Source organism: Triticum dicoccoides, chromosome 4A (assembly GCF_002162155.2).
Source record: "Triticum dicoccoides isolate Atlit2015 ecotype Zavitan chromosome 4A, WEW_v2.0, whole genome shotgun sequence".
Lineage (NCBI taxonomy): Eukaryota > Viridiplantae > Streptophyta > Magnoliopsida > Poales > Poaceae > Triticum > Triticum dicoccoides.
In genome coordinates this window covers 741,554,815-741,577,159 of record NC_041386.1, presented here as the reverse complement: position 1 = coordinate 741,577,159, position 22,345 = coordinate 741,554,815, and the positions used below count along the sequence as shown (strand labels likewise).

General features: G+C 45.0%; 1 long non-coding RNA gene and 1 pseudogene across 1 annotated transcript; both read left to right on the top strand.

Annotated features, from left to right (window-relative positions):
* The window catches only part of LOC119284378, a 6,581-nt pseudogene extending 620 nt beyond the window's left edge, over positions 1-5,961 (top strand).
* An 11,664-nt stretch (positions 5,962-17,625) lies between these two features.
* On the top strand, positions 17,626-19,227 carry LOC119289995. The gene is made up of 4 exons (XR_005141674.1): positions 17,626-17,911; positions 18,159-18,226; positions 18,833-18,912; positions 19,024-19,227. It is a non-coding gene; the product is annotated as an uncharacterized LOC119289995 (long non-coding RNA).
* Positions 19,228-22,345: the final 3,118 nt, after the last annotated feature.

The window sequence follows — 22,345 nt, the reverse complement described above, 5'->3', positions numbered from 1 at the left end:
GTGTGTTGACGCAGAGTAGTTGCAGCGGGCGCTGGAGAGGCGTGCTAGCGACCAGGTTTTGCGGAGGAGCAAGAAGCTCACGTACGAGGAAGACCGGATCGCCAGGTGAGCACGTACGTGCGCGGAAAGCTATCTGGAGCCGTTGTGTGGAGCTGCGTACAAGTCGCTCTCGAATCAGTTGTGTGTGCCCGTTAACTGAACGTGCTTGACGCGCATGCATGTAGCTAGCTAGTGGTTGGTTAGTGCGTGCTAGGTGCGTGGAGTTAGTGGCCGGGTGTGCCGGCCTGGGCATGTGTGTGCACGAGTATAAAGCTTCCCTCTGTGTACTCTTGCATGGAAGTGAGCCATGTAGCCATTGCAAAGAGGAAGAAGATTAGGGTGTATGTGCGCCCACGGTGGCGTTCGTGCGCCGTCCGGGAAACTTTATGTCTCGTGTTCTTCTTCTTTCACCTCCGTTCGAGTGAGAGGAGAGGTAGCTAGAGGGTTTCGGTCCAACACATTATTCCATGCATTTAAGGAAGCTAAGGGCGAGCTCATTTGGCAGGCGACGAGGCGATGCGGCGGCTGCGGCAGACCGTGGAGGCGCTGGACGTTGGCGTGCTGGTGAACAACGCCGGCGTGCTGGAGCCCTGCGCGGTGTTCCTGCACGAGGCCGGAGCGGAGGAGTGGGTGGATATGAGGGTGAACCTGTTGGCGCTGACGGAGGTGACAGCGGCGGTGATTCCGGGCATGGTGGACCGCGGGAGGGGAGCTGTAGTCAACTTGGGCTCGGCTTCGTCAGAGGCCATCCCCTCCTTACCACTCTACACCATGTACGCCGCCACTAAACGGTAAGCTAGAAGTAGCTAAAGCACCTAGCACATACATGCTCGCTCGAGTAGTAGTACATCACATCTTAATTAGTATATTATCTCGATGACCTTGATAGATCATGTTCCTTTGATTCTTTCCATGCAGCTATGTTGCTCGGTTCTCTAAGAGTCTTCACTGTTAGAAGGGAGAGAGAGGTTGGTGGAATTGTTCGGACCGTAGTGCCGCGGTCCGCGGTCCATCGCCGTCCCGGGACCGTCCGCTCCAGGCCGTCCCCATGGCTGCACCGAGGACGAGAATCATATCTTGTTAAGCAGCAAGTAATAAGCTCGAGGACGAGAATCATATCTTGAAGGGCATCATCGCCAAGAATATCACATCACCACCTCCGAAGAAAGATACATAAATACATGGGTATGGGCACTCCCCTTGGCAACCGCCAAGCTTTGGGGAAGTGCCCCGGTATCGTATCACCATCACACTTCTATCTTTACCCTTTTTCCTAGTTTGATCCTTTTGGTTATATCTTGATCTAGTAGAATAAAGTTTTAGTATGATCTAGAATTGAGTTCTGCTTTATGTTCCCTCTATGTAATCGAGTTCATGAGTTATATATAATAAAGCGTAGTTTTGAGTTTAGGGCTTTGCTTATTTGCTATGATCTTGAGGGAATAAACTTAATAGAAAAAGCAAAAACGGAATAAAAAGATCATAATGATCTTATGGAGGGTGATGACTTCATATATAAAGAGTATGATGAATAAAAGTTGTTGAGAGTTGACAAACATAGTTTTGGTCATCGTTGCAATTGATAGGAAGTAATAAAGAAAGAGAGATTTTATATATAAATATACTATCTTGGACATATTTTATGATTGTGAGCACTCATTAAAATATGACATGCTAAAAGGTTGATGTTGGACAAGGAAGACAATGTAATGGATTATGTTTTCTTATATCCGAATAAGTTATATTGTCATGGATCATCCCACATGTTGAGCTTGCCTTTTCCCCTCATGCTAGCCAAATTCTTTGCACCAAGTAGAGATACTACTTATGCTTCCAAACATCCCTAAACCCAGTTTTTTCCATGAGAGTTCACCATACCTACCTATGGATTGAGTAAGATCCTTCAAGTAAGTTTTCATCGGTGCAAGGAATAAAAATTGCTCTCTAGATATGTATAAACTATTAGTGTGAAGAAAATAAGCTTTATATGAGCTTGTGATATGGAAGAAATAAAAGCGACGGACTGCATAATAAAGGTCCCTATCACAAGTGACAATATAAAGTGATGTTCTTTTGCATTAAGATTTTGTGCATCCAACCATAAAAGCGCATGACAACCTCTGCTTCCCTCTGTGAAGGGCCTATCTTTTAATTTTACTTTCTACCCTTATACAAGAGTGCTACCTCTTGAGCATGCATTGGTTTTTCCCTTGAAGAGGAAAGGGTGATGCAGCAAAGTAGCGTAAGTATTTTCCTCAGTTTTGAGAACCAAGGTACCAATCCAGTAGGAGGCTCCTCCCAAGTCCCACGCGCCTACACAAACAAACAAGAACCTCGTAACCAACGCGATAAAGGGGTTGTCAATCCCTTCATGGTAACTTGCGAAAGTGAGATATGATAGAGATAATATGATAAGATAAATATATTTGGTATTTTTATGATATAGATTGGAAAGTAAAAGATGCAAATAAAAGTAGATGGAAAACTTATATGATCAAAGATAGACCTAGGGGCCATAGGTTTCACTAGTGGCTTCTCTCAAGATAGTATAAGTATTACGGTGGGTGAACAAATTACTGTCGAGCAATTGATAGAAAAGTGCATAGTTATGAGAATATCTAGGCATGATCATGTATATAGGCATCACGTCTGCAACAAGTAGATCGAAACGATTCTGCATCTACTACTATTACTCCACACATCGACCAACTCATGCCTGCATCTAGAGTATTAAGTTCATACGAACAGAGTAACACATTAAGCAAGATGACATGATGTAGAGGGATAAACTCATGCAATATGATATAAACCCCATCTTTTTATCCTTGATGGCAACAATACGATCCGTGCCTTGCTTCTCCTGCTGTCACTGGGAAAGGACATCACAAGATTGAACCCAAAGCTAAGCACTTCTCCAATGGCAAGAAAGATCAATCTAGTAGGCCAAACCAAACTGATAATTCGAAGAGACTTGCAAAGATAACCAATCATACATAAAAGAATTCAGAGGAGATTCAAATATTTCTCATAGATAAACTTGATCATAAACCCACAATTCATTGGATCTTGACAAACACACAGCAAAAAGAGTTACATCGAATAGATCTCCAAGAAGAGGAAGGAGAACTTTGTATTGAGAATCAAAGAGAGAGAAGAAGCCATCTAGCTAATAACTATGGACCCGAAGGTCTGTGGTAAACTACTCACAACTCATCAGAGAGGCCTTGGTGATAATGGAGAGGCCCTTCGTGGTCGATTTCCCCTCCGGCGGAGAGCCGGCAAAGGCTCCAAGATGGGATCTCGCGAATATAGAAGGTTGTGGCAGTGGAAATAGTTTTTCGTGGTGATCTTGGATGTTTTCGGGGTCCGTGGATATATCTACTACCCCTATAAAAGCACGAAAGGGCGGAGAACCAATTCATCCTATTCATCCATCCAACAAATCTTACGGCTCAGAATCATCCCGTGTTTGTGTTTAGTGCTAATTGCAATTAGCCCTTACCAAACGCACGTCTCCCTGCAGCCCACCTCCTCTCGCCGTAAAAAAGGGGAATGAAACCGCTCCTGCCTCCTCTCTCGCACTTCCCCCACGCGCCCACCGCCGCCGTCCCTCGCTCGAAGAAAACCCACGCGGCAGGCGGCGCTCGCACGCCTCCCCCTCACCGCGCCCGGTGAACCCCGCGTCTCACCCTCGAAAAGGGAGACGTGCTGTGCCCGACCGCCGCCCTGTGCAGCCGCGGTTGATGCCAGCGAGGGTGCTCCCGTACTCTGGCCGAGGCTGCACTCTCACATCGTCTCCTCCCTGGCCCTTTCTTCCTCCTTGTCGACACAGGAATGCGGGTCGCCGTATTGAGCAGCAGTTCGCCGCCACACCACACGAGGATGGCGAGGCCTAGGCCGCCGCTGAGCCGGACGAGGTCGCCATCCGGGTCCTCTGCAAAGCTTGTGGTTGGCCACTTGGCTCGCCGCCCGTCTCACCTTTCAGCAAGCACCACTATAGTCTGGGACTCCCCATCCAGCTCGCTCTTTGCTACAGCTTGCTGCTCCCAATTCAGGTCGCCACATGCCTCTGGACAATGTGTTTATACTACAGGATTAATTTCTTGCAACTGCACATGGAAGTTGCTATCGCCGTCCCGGGATCGTCCGCTCCAGGCCGTCCCCATGGCTGCACCGACGCTCACGCCACCGCTGCGTCGCCCCGTCGGGCCGTAGCGAGCGTGGACGCGGTCCACGCCACCGTCCCGAGGCTGTCCCCGCGGTTGCACCGACCAGCGCTCCGTCGTTGCGCCGCCCCTTCGGGCTGTCGCGCCACGGCCCGCGGTCCCCGCCGCCGCCCTGAGGTCTTCCTGCCGTCGCCCGGACCTGCTCGCCACCGCTGCGTCTCCCCTACGGGCCGTAACGCCGCGGCCGACGGTCCACTCCGCCGTCACCGCGTGTCGACCTCTCGTGGTATGCGCTGTGCTGTCTCCCTTGGCGCGGGAACGCCACCGTCCGCGCCGGTCTTCGTCACGCTGTCGGGTTCTTCACCTACTTCGAGCACCGCCGCCGTGCTCCTAACCTAGCCGCCGCCGCCGTCAGGCTGCCGCCGTCGCTCTTCTTTGGCCGCCGCCGCCGCTACCCCCGTAGCCGCCGCAGCCGCCCGTCCACCTTCTTCGTCTTCGTCCAGCACCAGCCCGTCGCCAGCGTCGCCGTCATCTACCCCGACCACTTCATCTACTCCGACAACCGCGGGCGACATTGGCCCCGTGACGATTGGCGTCGCAACCGTCGTCGAGTCCTTCTCTACTGGCCTCTCTGACTTCTTCGACATGGCGCACAGCTCGTGCAGGTCCCAGTCTACGCATGCCCGGTGCTGGCAACACCGCCGCGTGCCTTCGTCCACGACGTGTCCCCAGGCCCGGCAAGCTTGGTGCGGCGCTTCGTCAACTTCGTCTTCGTCCGTCTACGCATGCCCGGTGCTGGCAACACCGACGCGCGCCTTCGTCTACGATGTGTCCCCGGGGCCCCGGCACGACGTGTCGTCAACAACGTCTCCTCTCCGGCGCACCACTACTTCGACACCACTGCGCCCATGCGACGACTTCCTCGACACCGGCCACCCCGACTGACATCGACCACGGCATTCTTCGCACGGCTTCCTCGACCACGGCTCCACCACCCACACTCTCGGCTACATCGACAAACGGCATAAAGGGCTACCGCCTGCTTGAGCAACCTTATCGGTTTTCACTCCAGCCACAACTCCGTAATGCATCGACAGTTACGACTGTGGGGGGTGTCCGTCGGCTTGCCTTCGGATTCTTCTCCAGTCTCATCGTCTGCGTCGCTCCGGTTGTGACTGCGGGGGGATGTTGAGTATATTGATTATTAGGAAAGACTAGATAGACTAGGATTAGTTCTGGCTTGTCTTATACTCCAAGTTGATCATTGTACTCATATATATATGCCCACGAGGCTCAAGCAATACAACAACTATTCCACCAATCCTCTCTCTTCCTTCTAACATTCACGTCGAATATAGAAGCAAAGGAATCGATGTGCAATGCCAGGTAAAATAAACTCATCGCCCATAATCTACAAATTATTAACTTCCAAGACTTCAAGTGATCGAGTAGCCAGCACAATGTTCATGTCTAATCCTATCTTTAGGCACCGTTCTTCGTGGCCGGCACGATGGCGTCCGCCTTCGTGGAGGCCAGGCGCTTCATGCCATTGACCCCAACGCCGGAAACCTATGCGCGCACAGCAGTGCGGTGGATCGGCCATGGCCCGCTCTGCGTGCCTATCTTGGGACACCGGATCATGTGGTTCTTTTCGGGCATTGTACCCGACTTTTTGCTCGATGAGATGCTCCTGCATGATCACCTATGGCAGAGGAAGGAGTTACATAGCATAAGGTCGTTGCCCACGAGCGGCTGAATGCTAGGTAGTCATCTGATGTATTATCTATGGCAGAGGAACAACTTGGTGATCCGATGTACGAGTATTACCATTCATGAATCTAAAACAATAGTCAAGATAGATGCAATGGTCTATTTTTACATTCTTAATCTATCCCCATGCATACAAATATGATTTATCCAGGTTCAAGCCCTCGGATTAGGTGGGATGTTTGCCTCGGATGATCTTATCTACGGTGTAGTATGTCAACTATAGCTGTTTATAGGTCCGGACTCCCGGAATCAGTTGGTAGATGGCTAAAATACAGAAGACCTAGATATTTACTCCCTCCGTTCGGAATTACTTGTCGCAAAAATAGATGTATCTAGACGTATTTTAGTTTTAGATATATCCATTTTCGAGACAAGTAATTCCGAACGGAAGGAGTACATAACAGAGTGCTTGTCTCGTACCTCGAAGTGGCAATGCGCCTTGTATTGCCGGTGAACTTCGAGTAGCAGGCTTGGACCGCTCTACGGTGGTTGGGCCTCTTGTGTACACTGTGGCTATACCTCGGGGGCATCACATTGCCGGTATCCCCTAAGGGCATTTCTGACCGATCCCTTATAACCGGTTAGAGGAGTAAAAATGCGGTTTTACTCCTCTAACTGGCACCTAGCCGATCCTTTATGTGTCGTAAGAGAGTAAATTTTTTTACTTCCTTCCCAAAATTCTCCTTATATTTACTCCACCACGCGGCGGCCGAGTAAAGGCCGCGCCTCTCCTCCACTGCCTCCCCCCTTCCCTCCCGTGCCGCATCTATGCCAGCGCCACCCCTCCCACACCCCGCCGGCACCCGCTCGCCGCCGCGGAAGCTCCATAGTCTCTGCTGCTGTCCTTTGCCACATCGATTTGTGCCTCCTCGTCCCGTCACTAGCGAGAAAGCAGTGGATCTGGGGCTGCTCCCGCCGCCGCCGTATTTGGCGTTTGCGGCAGCCGGTGGCTGCACCTTGCCATGGATTGGCCGGGAAGCGGACCGCCCCGGCAACGCCTCCGCGCCCCATGCAGGTAGCTGCTACTCCTCTAGCCACTCAAATCTCTCCCGTTGGAGGTTCACCGGCAAATACACGCCCGACCGTTGCCCGGGCTCAGCTTAGGCGCAGCGGCTCGCAGGCTCGCCGCTGCCGGTCATACAGTGCGACAACTGCATGCGGCAGGTGGTGCACCGAGTTTCAACCATGCTGCAATATCCCAGATGGGTGTTCTTCAAATGCACAAACGATGGGGTATGTGCTTGTTTTGATTCGGTTCTTCACCGGATTCGGCGCAATTTCGGAGCTAATTGTTTGCTCATCTATGTGTGTAGGATGATGGATGCAAGTTTTGGTATTGGGAATAAGAATGCATCGACCTATTGATAGCATGAAAATTAATAGATGTACATGCACTTGTTGCTAGAATTGAGACTGAACATTAGACTAGATATGAGAAAGTTGGATATCTTCTAAAATGTCTATTTGTGGTTCTAGTTTTTTTTGCTCTTTGCCTTGTAGCAAAGAATTGGTAAATTATTATGTACTCCATTGTCGTTGAATGAAATAAGAAGTAAAAAAATGTGTTTGGGCGGCCGAAAATGAAAGGCAAATGAAAAAAATTACTCCGTTAAATATAGAGGATCGGCGAAATTTTAGTGAAGTATATATACTCCACTAAGCTTTTTACTCACTTAATTTTTAAGGGATTGGTTAGAAATGCCCTAAGTCTTCAAAGTCGTGCCTACTGATCCTTTTTTTGCGGGTGAGGTTCAACGTTGTTATCAGACTGTTACACCTTTTTCGTCGATCAAGGCGTTCAATTTCCATCCCTCAACTCACAACGGACAAATCCCTAACTATACCAACATTTATGGACATGCTACAACCCCACCACGCATCCGTGGCACCGTCCTATGGTGCCGAGAAGCATGATGACAATCATTTCTGTAAATGTGGGCAACTAGGTAGTAAGTTACATAGTCATCAAAGTTACATTGCATCAAAGCATCAACAAAATCATCAAAATCTAGGCACTCACATTAGTAACTAATGGTCAAGTCTGAACATCATGGGCTGCCACACATGATTTGGATGGGTACTCCATGATTGTGCGTGCTAGAGAGAGATAGAGAGAGAGAGAGAGAGACTGATTGTAGGCTAGTTAATGCTCTTGGAAACAGAGGGGAGAGATGACCCTGGAACGGCTGGCCTGAAAGAGATAGCACATCATCCCATGCATGATTACGTGTCGGCCCATTCATGCACAGAGCCATGGCATAAATACTCGTCTACTATTTTTCTTCCTTTTGGAGGAGACCATGTTTAGTAAATCTGCAAACATATTCCATCTTATGGTACTTTCTTTGTAAATAATTGATGGAACCTCGATAACAATATTATCGTTATTTTACTCTTTCTCGTAGATAAACTATCATCAGCCATTGGACTTTGTTTTGGGTAGGTATATAAAACATTTTTGCTTATTGTATTTGTAAGAGTTTTGATTATTTATTTTTGTTGTCTATATGCTTATTTTGGATTTATATTTATATTTTTACAAGGGTTTTGATTATCTATTTTTGGTGCATGTAGTTTTTTTTTGTTTATTATGCACAAAACTTATTTTCTGTGCAACTACACCTTCTTTTGTACGAACTTGCTTAATCTTTCTATATACTTCAAAACGGTTGCCTGTGTTTTGGCAAACACAGTCGATTTGTGGAGCGCCATAGAGGCATGTGTTTCAGTAAAAAATAACTAGTCGATTTGTGGACCGTACTATATTTCTATTTTTAGTAGAAAAATGTAAATGAAACATGAGGTTGTCCCTCTTTTGGTCGATATCAATGAACATGCTCATTGCTTGATTTTCCATAAGATGTTTGTTTTATGAGCGAAACATGTCGATTTTGTTATGGGTTCTGATGTTGATAGTTTATCTTCCTAAAAGAATAAAATAGCAATAACTGCTGGAATTTAGTCTATATTGGGGCAGCCCAATAACTATTTCAGAAATTCCTAATAAATCCTAGAGGCCCACTTAGTCCATTTGTGGAAGGCAAGGGATACTACTAAAGTTTAGTCCCACATTGCTAGTTGAGTGGGAATTGGACCTCCTTATAAGGGAGGTTCTTTCCCACTTGTATGAGCATGAGAACAAAAGGTACATCCACGCGCGCTCCTCCTCCGCCGCCCGCCTCGTCACGCCGCGCCGCGGGTTGCGGGAACGGCGCACCTCTTTGCCTGCTGCCTATTCGTTTCATCTCCCTCGTTCTCTTCAACTCCCGGCGCAGCCTCTCGCCTCCTTCTCTTGCGCCTATAAAAGGGAGGTCGCTCCTCTCAGAGAGACACACCAGAATCTCTTCCTCCTCTCGCCACCGGTTCCAATCTCTGCGCTGCTGCTGTCTTCCTCATCCCAGCTTGCGGCGTGCACCGCGAGTCGGGACAGTAGGCCTCCGAAATCGCACCTCTTTGAGTCCTGTACGGGAGAAGGGTGATAAGGTTTTTGGGGAGCGCTCTGCGCGACTACTGACTTCTTCATCACGGACGCCCCAGACTCCGACGACTACTTCCCCGACGACGACTTCTTCCCCGACGTCCACGACCTCCTCGACGACATGGCTGGCGAGGACACCGACCCAAGTCCAGCGCTTTTGCTGCTGCCCCGTACGTGTTCGTCCCCTTTCTATTAGAGGTTCTGCTACAGTTCCTTGTTCTAGTATTTGCCCTGGATATGTTAGACTCTATTTCATATATGCAACTTGCTATACTGTCTGCTCAACATATGTTTAGTTACGGTTCATATATGAAGATGTTGTTTACCTTCTCTTTGTCAAATCGCATGGCTTGTTTTATCACTGCTACACTAGTCATGCTTTATCTAGTATTTCTGTTAATAAAATCACTCGGTAAATTGCTCATATTTCCAACAATCCAAAAACCTTATTATAGGCAATTTACCCCGAATGGTTTGTCATTTTTGTTGCACTTGATGTGTGCATCCTATGAGCATGAGCTCTACATGTGTTTTGAACTATGCCATGCCATCTTTACAGGGGTGTATGCCATGTATTTTTTTGTGATCTGTGGTGACTAGCACAAGCATGCAAAGTAGCATCCGTGATATTGCTGATTTCTGTGACTTGGTGATTTCTGCTAAGTCTGAGTCTGTTATATTTTGTAGCCATATAAACTTGCTGCTATCATGAGTTCTATGCATAATCTGGAGATGTTCACTAAGGATGTTTTGTTATACATGTCATGCTCTATCCATCCATACCTCTGGTTGCATTTATAGCCTTCTGTAGGTTGTTGTAATCTTGCTCTCAAGTTGCTAAATAATGTTGTTGTCAGCCTGTTAACATTATGTTCAGTTTTGCCGTGTGTTCTGCTAGTGATCCATGCACCCTATGACTATGCTATTGCCATTCTTGGAGTCATATTTATGCCATCTTGCTGTTGGTTACCTTACCATGACATGTATTGCTCTGTGGTGAGTGATTCAAGCGCACGAACATGCCTACTTATCGTTGTTTCTGCCATGTGCTGTTATTTTTCACTAAGTCTGAATCTGTCATATAACTTGCTATGTTTACGTGGGTGCCACCATATCTTCTGATCCTTTTTGGCTCATGGTCAGTAAGGGACTTTTGTTCTATGCAATTAGTAGATTCATACCATGCTTTTTGGTTGCCATGATAAGTTCCTGTAGCATGTTGTTTGCTAGCTCTAAACATTGCAACCTGATGTTATTTCTGCCATGTCTTGTGAATTCTGCCAAGTCTGTGAAACTGTTATTATTTTCAATCTTGCCATGTCATTTTGAGCATGTTCTAGTGATTTCTGGAGATAGCTCAGTGTTCATGTTTTGTCATGCTTTACCTGTACATCATGCCCATGCCTTTTGTTTTCACGTTGAGATGCTGTAGCATATTGTTTTGATGCTTGCAATATGCCTAGTTGTTGTTTTGAACAGCTTGTCCTTTATACTTGTATGGTGTGTATGTGTTGAACCGTTGCTCCGTTTTGAGTGTGCTCTATATGAAACTTGCTTGATTTTGCATGTAGTATCAATTATCATGTTGCTTCCTTGTTTTGAGGTGTTTGCTTGATGTTTGTATGCATTTTGCATCAATGCCATGCTTATCTTGTTTTGCTCATATCTTCTAGGCCGTAGCTCCGAATTAAATGAACTTTATATGTAACTTGACTAGAATCTCGTAGTTTCACCACTGTCAAAGGATCTAGTGTCAAGTGTGTGTGCAAGCTAAGCAACCTCGTAAGTCTCACGTGACTGCGGAGACGAGAAATCTTGCACCACTAGAACTTATACATTCAGATCTATGTGAAATGAATGGTGTTTTGACAAAAGGTGGAAAGAAATATTTCATGACGTTAATTGACGACTCCACTAGATACTGCCATGTGTATCTTCTAAAATCTAAGGATGAGGCTTTGAACTTTTTCAAGATCTATAAAGCTGAAGTGGAAAACCAACTTGATCGAAAAATCAAGAGGCTTAGGTCCGACCATGGTGGAGAGTATTTTTCAATGAATTTGATGCTTTTTGTGCGGAACATGGTATAATCCATGAGAGGACGCCTCCCTATTCACCTCAGTCAAATGGGGTGGCTGAAAGAAAGAACCATACTCTAACAGATTTGGTTAACGCCATGTTAGACACTTCGGGTCTCTCCAAGGCATGGTGGGGGGAGGCGATATTGACTGCATGTCATGTCCTAAACCGAGTTCCCACAAAGAACAAAGAGATAACTCCATTCGAGGAATGGGAGAAGAAAAGGTTAAAACTCTCTTATCTGCGAACATGGGGTTGTTTGGCGAAAGTCAATGTTCCAATCCCAAAGAAGCGGAAGCTGGGACCAAAAACTTTGGATTGTGTTTTCCTGGGATATGCTTTTCATAGCATTGGCTATAGATTCTTGGTTGTAAAATCTGAGGTACCTGACATGCATGTCGGTACGATCATGGAGTCGAATGATGCGACTTTCTTTGAAGATATCTTTCCCATGAAGGACATGGCTACCTCATCTAATCAGTAGATGCCTAGTTCATCGAATCAGGAACCAGTTACAATTACTGAACCTGCCATTTCGATGGAACACTTTGAAAGTCCTGTGGAGGAGAACAATGAAGTTCCTATTAGGAGCAAGAGAAAGAGGACTGCAAAGTCCTTTGGTGATGATTTTCTTGTGTATCTCATAGATGACACTCCCAGTTCTATTTCAGAGGCCTATGCATCTGAAGATGCTGACTACTGGAAGGAAGCAGTTCGTAGCAAGATGGATTCCATCTTGGCGAATGAAACTTGGGAGATAACTGATCGTCCTTATGGGTGCAAACCTATAGGATGCAAATGGGTATTCAAGAAGAAGCTTAGGCCTGATGGTACTATCGAAAAGTACAAGGCTCGGCTCGTGGCTAAGGGTTATACCCAAAAGGAAGGTGAAGACTTCTTTGATACTTACTCACCTGTGGCTCGACTGACCACTATTCGAGTTCTACTTTCACTAGCTGCCTCACATGGTCTTCTCATTCATCAAATGGATGTTAAGACTGGTTTCCTAAATGGAGAGTTGGATGAGGAAATTTATATGGAACAACCAGATGGGTTTGTAATAGATGGTCAGGAAGGGAAAGTGTGTAAGTTGCTGAAGTCTTTGTATGGACTCAAGCAAGCACCCAAACAGTGGCATGAGAAGTTCGAAAGAACTTTAATAGCTGCAGGCTTTGTTGTGAACGAAGCTGACAAATGTTCGTACTATTGCCATGGTGGGGGCGAGGGAGTTATGCTTTTCTTGTATGTTGATGACATACTGATTTTCGGAACAAATCTGAATGTTATTAAGGAGGTCAAGGATTTCCTATCTCGTTGTTTTGGGATGAAGGATTTAGGAGTTGCTGATGTCATTCTGAACATCAAGTTGTTGAGAGACGATGATGGTGGGATTACACTACTTCAATCTCACTATGTGGAAAAGATCTTGAGTCGCTTTGGCTATAGTGACTGCAAGCCCTCTCCAACAACATATGATGCTAGCGTGCTGCTCCGAAAGAATCGAACAATTGCTAAAGACCAATTGAAATATTCTCAGATTATTGGCTCGCTTATGTACTTAGCCAGTGCTACAAGACCTGACATCTCTTTTGCTGTTAGCAAACTGAGCCGGTTTGTCTTAAAACCAGGAGATGTGCATTGGAAAGCTCTAGAGAGAGTTTTGCGTTATTTGAAAGGCACTGCGAATTATGGAATTCACTACACTGGGCACCCAAAGGTGCTTGAAGGGTATAGTGACTCAAACTGGATCTCAGATGCTGATGAGATAAAGGCCACGAGCGGATATGTGTTCACTCATGGAGGAGGCGCTGTTTCTTCGAAGTCTTGCAAGCAGACCATCTTAACGAGGTCAACAATGGAAGCAGAACTCACAACACTAGATACAGCTACGGTCGAAGCAGATTGGCTTCGCCGGCTCTTGAATGACTTGCCGGTAGTTGAGAAACCTGTACCGGGTATCCTTATGAACTGTGACAATCAAACTGTGATCACGAAAGTGAGCAGCTCAAAGGATAACATGAAGTCATCAAGACACGTTCAGAGAAGGTTAAAGTCTGTCAAGAAAATGAAAAACTCCGGAGTTATTGCATTGGATTATATCCAAACGTCTAAAAATCTGGCAGATCCTTTTACTAAGGGTCTATCACGTAATGTGATAGATAATGCATCGAGGGAGATGGGTATGAGACCCACAATATGAGTTGTTCATAGTGGTAACCTATTCTTTGTGATCGAAGATCCCGTGAATTAGATGTGGAAGACAAGCTGTTGGTCAACTGAGAGGAGAGTATCTTACTGTTAAAATACCACTCCATGAAGATGCAATACTCTCCTAATCTGCATGGCAGGTTGATGTATATCTTAATGTGTTCTAAGTGGCTCTTTGAAGCAGAGATGTTGTCCTGCAGAACATCTTTTGAAGAACGCATCTATATGAGTCTGATTGTTAAACATCGCAATCTATGAGAGTAGGGTTCTCTCTAGTAAACTCATGAAAGGTCACGGAGTATGACGCATAAGCTCCACCCGCGGGGAAGACCCACGGTAGCCACGTATCGGTCAAGGCTTTATGTGAAGCTAGATTCGCAGAAAACTTGCAGTTCAAGGCCCAGTCCACTGTTCAAGTTTCTTACTAGTGTAGCATAGAGTTCTAGGTGGAAGTTCAACTTAACAGTCTCCACTGCAGTACCGGTATATAAAACAATGTTTTGGAACCAAAGGCAAATTTTGTGTGCCTCTGGGATCCGGTGGGGGATTGCTGGAATTTAGTCTATATTGGGGCAGCCCAATAACTATTTCAGAAATTCCTAATAAATCCTAGAGGCCCACTTAGCCCATTTGTGCAAGGCAAGGGATACTACTAAAGTTTAGTCCCACATTGCTAGTTGAGTGGGAATTGGACCTCCTTATAAGGGAGGTTCTTTCCCACTTGTATGAGCATGAGAACAAGAGGGACATCCACGCGCGCTCCTCCTCCGCCGCCCGCCTCGCCGCGTCACGACGCGCCCCGGGTTGCGGGAATGAGCCGAGCCGATGTCTAAATTTTTGCCACACACTACGGGTATACGAAAGGTCACGCGGAAGCTGAAACGTTTTGCTGTAGTGGAGATTGAATACGAACGGCGCACCTCTTCGCCTGCTGCCTATTCGTTTCGTCTCCCTCATTCTCTTCAGCTCCCGGCGCAGCCTCTCGCCTCCTTCTCTTGCGCCTATAAAAGGAAGGTCGCTCCTCTCAGAGAGACGCACCAGAATCTCTTCCTCCTCTCGCCACCGGTTCCAATCTCTGCGCTCCTGCTGTCTTTCTCATCCCGGCTTGCGGCGTGCACCGCGAGTCGGGACAGTAGGCCTTCGAACCGCACCTCTTTGAGTCCTGTATGGGAGAAGGGTGATAAGGTTTTTGCGGAGCGCTCTGCGCGACTACTGACTTCTTCATCACGGACGCCCCGGACTCCGACGACTACTTCCCCGACGACGACTTCTTCCCCGACGTCCACGACCTCCTCGACGACATGGCTGGCGAGGACACCGACCCAAGTCCAGCGCTTCTGCTGCTGCTGCCCCGTACGTGTTCGTCCCCTTTCTATTAGAGGTTCTGCTACAGTTCCTTGTTCTAGTATTTGCCCTGGATATGTTAGACTCTATTTCATATATGCAACTTGCTATACTGTCTGCTCAACATATGTTTAGTTACGGTTCATATATGAAGATGTTGTTTACCTTCTGTTTGTCAAATCGCATGGCTTGTTTTATCACTGCTACACTAGTCATGCTTTATCTAGTATTTCTGTTAATAAAATCACTCGGTAAATTGCTCATATTTCCAACAATAACTTTGTTATTAGAGGTGACATATATTATTTATAGAGAAAGCAACCATAACATTGCATATGTTTGCAAATTTACTAAACATAGTCACCTTCAAAAGGAGAAAAACACCCCCTCTGTGAACTTTTATAAGACGTTTTAGGTCAATACTTTACATAGAGGGTAGTTCAGATTTCAGAAAGAAAGCCGATAGAAACAACTCCATGTAGCAGCGAATTGCCTGAGTATTTCTGCCATGGTTGTGTGCATGCATGTGCCAACCCGTCGACCGTGCATGGGTCCGCGTGCTGTCTCTTTCCGGCCAGCCGGTCTGGGGTCATCTATGTCCTCTCTCTCTCTCTCCAACATGCGCCAATCATGGAGTCCCATGACGTTCAGTTAATGGTCATTATATGCAACAATGTTTTAGTTGATGCTTTGAGGCAATGGTTAGATTACTGTAAAGTAAAATAGGGACCAAATGTAATGACAATTACAAATAAGACTAGGTAGATTGCACATACATAGTCAGGATAAACGTGAGATTTTGTTTACATATTATATTAAGTGGGTCTATATATTACGAAGATCTAACAGATTTAATAGTAAGTTAAATAAAGGTCCACCAAACTGATGGACAGATGTTTCTGCTTATTGTGAAATTTTGTAGCCTATTTTTTTTTCTGGCTAACCTGTAATGGATAGATGCTTGTCATCACCCGCAAAAAAAGATAGATGCTTGCAATAGTTCTTCTCGACATCACTGGAGCAGTAATTTGGAGAAGAAAAAGAGTAGCAGCAGTCGAGCGAGGTGGAGGTGCAGCGGGGAAATATCAGGTGCTCCCATCCTTGGGGTGCTCTCTATGCTCCAAGTTTAAATCATCAATTTTAAATGTTTTCAAAATTCTGAAAAAATTTGTGGATGTTCAAAAGGAATGTGACTACCTCCCCTAAAATATTCAGGTCCAAACTTGAAATGTACATCGGGAAACAAAAAAGACAAATTCATATATGGATAGTGCACTAGTAGAAAAAGGGTCATTTGTCCCGGTTCGTAAGGGCCTTCTGTCCCGGTTTAGGAACCGGGACTAAAAGGTCGTTACTAATGCCCTTGGCCTTTAGACCCGGTTCTTACACGAAGCGGGACAGATGGGCCTCCACGTGGCCGCTGCGGCCAGCCCAGGCATGGGGGCCTTTGGTCTCGGTTGGTGACATAAACCGGGACCAAAAGGCATCCACGCGTCAGCAGCTGGCTGGAGCTAAGGTTTTTTTTTCAAAGGGGCTGGTTTAGGAGTTTTGGGGGTTAATTTAGGTTGTTATTAGCTAGCTAATAGAGAGAAGTGTCCTCTCTTATATCTCCGTGCTTCATTTACCAACACTACTGCTATGTTCATTTCACCGCTGATATATAATAACTCTTCATGCTCGCATCATGCATCATCATATATAATAAAAAGTCCTACTAATCATGCATCATCATACAACTTCTCCTCGTTATTAATAATAAGTCGTACGATCATCATCCTCATAGTCATCGAACCAACCCTACTTAATTGTTCTTAGCACATGATTATCAGTATTAGGTAGGACCTAAATACCCTTAAGGTAAAATAGCATAAAATAATATAGACGCTGACTCTCCATTATGGAGAATGGAGATCATCCTGTCTCCAATTGTTGCGCTTCGCTTCCTTTTGCTTTCAAAAACCTCCTTACGACTGTCCAATTGTTGCGCTTCACTTCCTTTTGTTCCAAGAACCTCCTTACGTCATGTCTCCACTTTTTTTAGAAATCCGGCATGGACAGTTGAGATTCGTCGGATGACCTGGTTGTATGTTCAAAACATCAAGGCGATCATGCTGATACATCAAATGTGGCACACAATCATTCGTGATTATCTGTTGAAAAACATAGCAATAACTTCGTAGTTAACAATGATGTACTAGTTTTAGAAGTATGCAAAAGATGCACGGATGTCGTAATAGGAAAAAATCTTACCAGGATATCTCCATGGTAGTTATCATACACTACAACAAAATAGCCATGTAGAGACGTTTTCGATTCGACGCTTTTGTGTACGTCTCATTACTAAAATCCACTTGACGCATACGGACGTTTTTTGAGACGCGCGGCACATCGTCCCTTGATTTTCTGATTAAAAAAATCTGGGAGGTTCCGTATATTTTGTTCAACCACTGTCGCCCACTAAAAATAACCCACCACGGCCGTACATCGTGCGATATGGGCTAGGAAGATAACTACTGTGAGAAAAGAGATCGATCTCTCACCTCTAAACCTAGCGCCGCCATTCCACGCCGCCTCCTCTGCCGAGCTCCTCTCCTTCCCACCCCGTACTCGCCATCGTAGGTCCACCGCCCTGCGCTCGCCGGCTGCCAGCAGCAGCCCCGGGGACGCCATCCTCCAGGCGGCGGCCCAGCCCCAGTACGGCCGTCCTCCAGGCGGCGGCCCAGCCTCACGAACACGGTGATTTTGGAGGCCATAAGGGATCCTGCGATCGAGCGCACAAGGGTTGGTCACTAGATCTTTAGCAATAGCTTGGTCAGTTCATCTATAGGTGAGTCGATCTACTTTTTCTTTTCAGCTGTTCTATCAATTCATTCAAAGTAAAAAATTGGAGCCTCTCCCTTCATGCGTAATTAATTGTGGAGGAGAATCTGACACTCCACGTACTTCAGATTATCTATATTAAGATAGGACAACACTACTTTGTCTTTTTTCTGAACTATTTTTTTTACTAATTATACCACTGGTTCAATTTAATATCGATCTTACACATAGCTTTCTTCCTTGTTTTCTCCCAGATTATGGACACTCACGTATGCAGGTGTTTGATAAACAACCTATGAGAATACCCTGACAATACAAGATGGTCAGTGTTCTTTACGAACCTTTATTTTCATGCGGTTAATAATTAAAGCTCGTGTATCAACTATCAAAGCACCTCATTCCCACCATAAATGAAAATGAGAATTTTGCACCCATGTTCTAATATTTTCTGGAATAAGCATGCCTTCTACTATCATACATGTAGTTTCTCATCTGCAGAAACTTTTCTCATGTTATCTGATAAAGAGAGCTCCCAGGATGGATATATTATCATGTTTGGTAAGATTTAATCATATGCGCTTATGTGAAACACTGAAACATCTGGGTCACATGCCTTGCACTATGTCTGGAGCAGCTAAATGGTGTGATGCTCACTTGTGTAGATGTCGTATTAGACTGAAGATTATTAATGTGATGAGAATTCAGTCTTTTTATGAGAAAATGTCGTCTTATGCAGAGCTAGTATTAAGACTTAGATATTATTAGTGTCAACAACCATGAGAACTCAGTCCCTGTATGTTAAACTGCTCTTATTTTTGTACATATACTTCTTAGAAAATTGTTCTTATTTTTTCTTACAAATATACTTTATGCATTCTCACCTTAGCGTATCCATCGGTGACATCAAGATTTATCTCTCTTTTTACAGTATGTCTCTATACTTAATATGGTTACATGACATATACGAGACTAGATTGAATTTCTGCAGTGCATGTTTACCTCGATGTGGTATGTAAATGTTGCTCTTCTCTGTTCTTATGGTTGTCTGTTCAGCAAAGTAAAACTTACTAGTAGAAGTTCCAATGAATTTATTTATATCTCATTTGCCTTTCTTTGCAGAAAAAACGGATTTTAAAGGCGGCAACCACAAGGATAAACTAGAGAGGCAGAGAAAACAAGGAGCTATTGTTCCATTATCAGCATGTAGATACTACAAGTCACATATGTTTGAACTAGTTTGTGAGACATGTAATTATTTTATAGACAATGTGTACAATTGAGTTTGTAAACTACTACTGGCTCCTTCTCACTTTAATGGTGTAATACAACATTATTATTTTGTGCGATGACATACAATTTTTTAATATATTCTGATATGTAAATGAGAGTCAAATTATTTCTATTAGCAAGTAATTTCATTAAGTGCAATTGAACAAATTTTTTTATACAATATAAATAGGATAGATCATATATGTTGTTGCATCTAGTATGAATTTTTCAGTGCGTCCATGGATTTTGTGGTAGTCTATTTTATATACAATAATTTTTTTATACAATATAAATAGGATATATCATATATGTTGGGCTTAAGGATGCTCTCTAAACGTCTCATATCTAGGTAGACACGCTTTGTAAGGACGCATTCAAAACGCCTCATTTCCATGTAGACGCGCTTCCAAAGCGCCTCAATTGTCTTTGAGACGGTGCGTGAGGAGACGCTCATGGGACGCTTTGGTGAGCGACTCTAAAATCTGCTAGAGATGATTTAATGCGCCTTTAGCACCTACATTCAGCGTCTCTACAAGGCATTTTTGTTGTAGTGATAGTTCTACACGTGCACTAGTGGCACGTATTGACCATAATGTTGAGGAGTTCGATAGTAGATATTGTAATTCTCAAGATCAGTACAAAATGCGATCAGATGATTTTTCTCCTGATAAGTTAATTCGGAGCCATTGGTGTAGTGGGTTTTGTCTACCATCTTCCGCGCATTCTTTAAAGAATGAAAATAAGTTGTCAATGAAAATAAGATGTCAACTATTTTGAAATAAACAATATAAATTACTCAATAACTACGTTTGAGAAGCTCCCATAGGGGAAGAATTGGAAGCCTATCAACAAGGACCCAAATGTCCATATTGTCTTGCTCGATTTTAGGATCACCAAGATCCATGGTGACAAGCATACCCTCATCAAAACCATACATCTTGCAAAGTGCTTCCCAATTTTTGCAACCAAAATGGGTTACACTCTCAGAATTGTACAGCTTTACTTCAAAATCCACACCATGATGGGTCCTTCGGTGAATTTTCTTTGTTTTCATACTTTCATGGTCTTCACAACCCATCCTCTCCAAGACATAGTGTCTTGCATAGCATGGGATAAGTTAGTTGAATTGGAAAAGATGAAAAGTACACGTTGAAATAGTTGAAGTCGTGCTTAATTACAAAAAAAACTCTTGTCATCATTGTGTACCGTTTCAACATCGAAGGCCTCCTCGAGCTTAATGCTGAAGCGCCGATCTTCGGCCAGCTCAAGGAACCTGTCGCACATACCTCGGTCGTCGTGGCACCAGTCGCACTCCCCCGGGCGGTTTTCTTCGTCCGAGTACGACATTTCCTATATTCATAATTCAAATATTAAACTTGTACAATTAAATAAATGTACTAAAAAACCTAAATCAGATCATTATTATTCATCACGGGTTGACTATCAGTCTGTCGAGCCTTTTCTTGAAAACTCTCAGCTCATGTGGTGTACATATTCAACCGTCGGTGATGGTAACTCCTCCTTTCATTCCCGAGTGCATCACACCAAATTGTCTAGCACACGGGAATGAAGGAGAAGCTACCCCCACGACAACAGTCGGGATTCTTCGTCCTCTCATATATATATGGTTGGAGACTCTCCCTCACTGATTCGTCTCTGACATTTGCGGCCATCGGTGATGGTAGCTCCTCCTTTCGTTCCTGAGTGCATTACATCAAATTGTGTCTAGCACACGGGAACGAAGGAGAAGCTACCCCCACGACAACAGTCGGGATTCTTCGTCCTCTCATATAGGTGGAGACTCGACTGACTTAAAGTCAACCCGAGGACTCATATTATAGGACTCATATTGACATGGATATTTGATTGGTCTCACTCGAGGTCGGAGGGGGGTCGGTGACGGGGACGACGGCGCGGATGATGGAGGGGGCTCCTAGATTTCTGCATAGTGCTCTCCAATTTTAGCATTCAAAGTAGGACTACTTTTCCAATTTGAGCATTCAATAAGCAAACCAAATCGTAAAATAAAGTAGTATTCAAATTAGCATGCATTCAATTATAAGCAAAACTACATCATCTCTTGTGTCCGTACACCGTCGTATATTATCACTAATACTCCTTGAATACTATCATACATATAGCATCGCTAATAAAGCTAGAACCGTAGCGCCCGACGGGTATCGTCGCGGGTGGTGGACACCCAAAGAGAAGGAACCATCACAGGATCATAGCTCCAGTGAGATCCCTGAAGAACCTGCCAGGTATTGTCGAACCTGCCCTCCAACGCAACCATATAGCGACGGACGTGCTCGTCCTCCTCGCTGACACGGTGACATACCACCTCCGCGGTGTCCGGAAGACTCGGCACCATCACTGGCCCACGCGATCGCCACCAAATAAGGATCGGGTCAACAACGGGCTGGCTCCTCACCTACCTACGCCCTCCGGAAGGTAGTACCTCCCAATACCAGCCCGGCGGAGCTCAGTCCCGGACATGGCCCCTCTGATCAAGTTGGCCTCCTCCGTCGAGTCGACGACGAGGATGCGGGATAGGCATCGTCGACATCGATGCGGGATTAATTGCTTGAACTAAAAAAATAAACTAGTTCTATTAATTTTCTTGCTAAAAATAAACTACTTCTATATATAGTAAAATAAAGTAGTTTTATTAAATCAACTAGTTCAACTACTAAGCACTTACTATAAATAAATAAAATAAAGTAGTTCTTACTAAAAATAAACTACTTATATATATAGTAAAATTTAATAAATTGTTTTATTAAATCAACTACTTCAATTACTAAGCACTAACCTAAAATCGATATCTACTAACCTAAATAAAAAATTAATACATATATGGAAAAAACATGTATAAACAAAAAAATGTTATGAACATTATATTCATACGTACATACCCACATCCATTCATCATATAGCTACCACATACATATATACATTATATATATGAAAAAAATGCAGTGAACAAAAAAATAATACAAATTACATGAAAAAAATGAACAGAGCCGTGGCGGCGGCGGCTCACATCGGGGGCGGCCGGCGAGGGCGACGGCGGGGGCGGCGGAGGGCGACGGCGACGGCGGCAGGGGGCGGAGGGCGACGGCGACGGTGACGGGCGATGGCTCGGGGGCGGCGGAGGGCGACGGCGACGACG